Raw genomic sequence first — 4,118 nt, 5'->3', positions numbered from 1 at the left:
TATATGTATTTGCTCACGCTCTTCATCCCAGCTCCGTTCCTGCCTTGTGCCCCGTGTCTTATCTTCCCAGCCGCTATCGCTCCTCCGGACCACGGACCTCCACTACTCCACATCACTCCACCACGCAGGTCGATGCACAGTCTCCCATTAACTGTTTCTGTGACTTTGTCCCCTCAGCAACCAACCACCACGACCAGTCCAGGAGTGAATCCTAGCGTCCGCAGCCCGGCCTCCTCCTTATCATCTCATCACTGACTGTATGTTTTCCATGTCTGCCACTCGACACCTGGTTCTGCTCCATATTCCTTCACCTGGTTGTACACATATTTATTGTCACTGTAAATAAATAGAGCACTTCTTGCACTGAAGTCAGCTACCTGGGTCCGTCATTTTTTTACTCGCTCACCTCCCTACCAGAGCGTTCCTAACAGCAGTGGAGTGGTGGAAAGAAACTAAACACTTTACTCAAGTGCTGTACTTAAACTATTTCTGTTGCAGAAATATGTTCCAAAATGCAGCAAAGAGATATTAGCTTGTAAAGGTTTTGAGCGGGACTGACCTCATAAAGCAATCAGAGATTTTCAATTATTCCTGTTTGATCAGTAAGTTTTGTTGCTTTCTCATTTATTGTAATTTCCCAATGACAAATACCTGAAGAGCTGAGCAGAGCATGGCGGATAGTAGTAGAGCACAGTGGAGCAGGGAGAGGGAGCGCTGGGCAGCGCAGAGTGGGTTGAGTTGGAGTTTCATGCTCGTGTCACCTTAATTTACATACTGTAGCCTTCAGTACAATTTTGAGATATCTGTGTATTTCTATTATTTCATACTTTGACTTTTCTACATTTTAGAGGCAAATATTATATTTTTTATTCCACTAAATTTATATGATAACTTTAGTTGCCACAATAGTTACTTTTCAAAGTCAGATGAACTTAACAAAATGCAGAATAATCATAACACTTTATTGATCCTTGGTGGGAAATTCACAAGCTACCCAGCTGTAATTTGCCTTATGAGCATATAAGGTAGTTAAAATCAGCTCCACCTTTACCAGCTGCAACATTAACTTAAATTAAGCTAATAATGCGTCAGTATTAAAAACTAAAAACTAATAATAAGATATACATTCATGTGAAATGTCCAATTTTACATAATGAGTATCTTTACTTTTGGTACCTTATCTTTTGCTGCTAATACTTTTCTATTTTTACTTAATTAAACAATCTGAGCACTACTCCCATCATGTTTAATAAGAATAAAGGTAGGGGTCATTTTGCTGGAGGGAGAACTTGCACAGAAAACTGAAATGACAATTGGAGGGATATCTCACTTTTCAATCCTTTCCCTGAATGAAGCACTTGTGTACCAGAAATTAGTATCTTATTCAGCTTTTTCTGCGTGTGACCAAAATGTGTGTCTAAAACAAGTCCCTGATTGTTTGTGGTTGTACATTTAGTAAGAGAGAAACAGCCAGTTCATTTATCAACTATTATAACACTTCTGTAGCTTCTATTTGATTATCTGCTCTTTGGAGTTTGACTCCTCTGTTCCTGTTCCTTCTTTCATCATGCAGATTTTAGCATCACTGTTTACAGACCCCTCCAGAGGAAACTAATTAGATCTCCCCTCCTCCCTGGGCAGGTCCTTTTCCCCCACAAAGGTTAGAAGCATTCATTATTTATTGAAAATGCTTTTAATTTTTTTTTCAGTGACATTTGCAGGCAGAATCCAGGCATAAATTGATTTGAAATAATTTGTTGATTTAAATGTTTAAATGTGAGGAGATGCTCAACCTGCTGAATCATAATCCTGTCACAATATTCACAACACTTATTTAAATTTCTGCTGTTCACATTCACATACCGACACTTTCTGATGACCACGACATGAAGCAAAGAATAACACAACAAACCAACGCCTCCCGACCCTCAGTACCTGGTGCGCCAAAAAGTTCCTGCTGTTTTGCAGCAAAAATAACTTGCACATATTTGACGCTTCTGCCTGTTCCGCTGTGCCGTCTCAGCTCTGCACCTCATGTGTATGTATGTTTGTGTTTGCAGCCCTGCCCTTAAACAGACACACACACCTGCAGTTGGGTGCATGTAGTACTTTAATTCACGATTTCTATTTATACAGATATCAAACAAAATGAGACGGCCCGTTTGTTTTGTTTTCAAAATAAAAATCCATTAGCTGCCAAGTACGTCATGATAAGCATCACGGGATTCTGACGGCTGTGTAAAACCAACACAGCAGCGGCGGTTTGCTGGAGTTCAGAGTAAATCAAAAAAAGCCACCTTGAACAAGGAGCAACACAACAGCAGTTTGCCCTGATCTCTGTATGAAAACGGCCTGTGTTTGATCTCCCTTTAGTCTAAAGTGGTGATTTGAATGCACAGTGGGTAGGGGGGGAGGGAAAGTACAATTAGTTGAGTGCTCTCTTATACAAGTGTCCTCAGTGGAGCTGCAGCAGTGGAGAAATTGCTCCTCACAAGAGCAAAAAGGGAAAGAAAAATGCAATCACCAATACATTGCTATGTGGGGTGACAAGTGGGGTAGCCAAGCTTTAAGCCGGGGTGTGGGGCCGCTGCCTCCAGAGGCCACCTTTGGCTCTGTCATTGCATGTTATACGTCAGAAGCCATGCTGTATATCAGTTGGGGCCATGCTCTACAGAGGAATGTCCATGCGCGGCTAGCTTGACTTGTAAACCGTGCTTTTAGGATACAGCGATTAATTTTAGATACAGTTATACATGTTTTAGCTACACACCACTTCCCTTTCCTGTTGAGGATGAGTCATTGTGTGCGTGCGTGCTGTGACCGCAGTAAAAGTGAGCCACTCACTGCCTCCCAGTGATGAGATCCAGATGGAAATTTTCAGTGGATTGCCCACTCTGCTAACCATAATGATTGCTAAAATGGTTCCAAAATGTTACTTCTTTATCCCAGTTTTCTTGTTCTCTAAGATAGTTTCATATAGCAATGCACAAGTTTGCACTTTTACTACTGTTGTGAAAAAGTTTCATCTTTTACATTATCACTTTGCTGTATCAACACTTATAATGTGCTCCCTTTACACCTAACTTGTCTAGAGCATGTCAAACATTAATTGCAGAGTCACTCACATCAAGGGCAGAAGGGAACAGTTTCTGTTTTTTCCAGATGCACCCCCAGATGCCTCATTTGCATTGCCACAAATCAGATCAAAAGGATCTCTCTATATCCCGTCTTTGGGGATATTCACATAGAGATGCACAGCCACTCATACTGTACATCCAAATTGATTAAAGCAGAGTGTTCAGAGCTGTGACAACAGACTCACCAGGGTCCAGAGGGCTTTCAAGTTTGGCCAAGTGGTCTACCAGTCATCCCATCCATCAGCTCCCCTCTGGGTATGGGTCACAGGTCCAGGATCAGCTCACTGTTCACAAAGATATATTTTCAAATCCAGATGCAACCCTAATTAATTTGAGTGTTTGATACGTGCAGTGAGGTAACAGGTCTTAGGTTTCTGAACATCCTGGTCAGGTCTTTGGTGTTTTTTAATTATCTGTTAATTTAGGAAGATTAACACAGGACGTCCATCTTTAACTGTGGATGACTGGGGAAATGTGTGTTAAAATTTGTGCACATGTGCATGTATGTGAGACAGAAAGCATGATAGATAACTTTGCGTGTCTGTTTAAGGTAATGATTTGTTTATGAGCCAATTGTATTTGTCATACATGGTGGCCTGTGGGTACAGCTACATGTTTGCATAAAAGAAATCTCCTGCCAACAGCTGATGAGTTTGTCTCAGTACAGCAAGGTCAAGCAGATTTTTTTTTTTTTTGTGATAACACACATCTCCCTCTGCTATTGCCCTTTTCTGTGAAATGGAAAATGAAGTTTTAAATTTGAACATGTAAACTCCAGACAACATGGGGTCACAGGGTGGGTTGCGAGGGATTTATAGCAGCATCACAGAGAGCCGCCAACAGTTCAGCTTACAGACAGCAGAGTGAACCAAACAGAGAAAAGAAAACAAAACACGAATCTGTCTTTCATCTCTCTTGCAGCCAGACTTTCCTACTTATCTTCAGCTCCTTTTCAGCTCTCCCTGCCTTTTACTGCCTTCT

General features: G+C 41.3%; 1 protein-coding gene across 1 annotated transcript in view; it reads right to left on the bottom strand.

The window, feature by feature from the left end:
* Positions 1-4,118, bottom strand: part of sema6d (semaphorin 6D) — a 42,458-nt gene that overhangs the window by 33,954 nt on the left and 4,386 nt on the right. Inside the window, 1 exon segment of the mRNA XM_020605838.1 lies at positions 3,323-3,421. The gene's annotated coding sequence lies outside the window, so the exon portion shown is untranslated.

This window comes from Monopterus albus, unplaced genomic scaffold (genome assembly GCF_001952655.1).
Source record: "Monopterus albus unplaced genomic scaffold, M_albus_1.0 scaffold72.1, whole genome shotgun sequence".
Taxonomy (NCBI): Eukaryota; Metazoa; Chordata; class Actinopteri; order Synbranchiformes; family Synbranchidae; genus Monopterus; species Monopterus albus.
The sequence above is the reverse complement of the archived record's forward strand: the minus strand, read 5'-3'. Positions and strand labels throughout refer to the sequence as shown.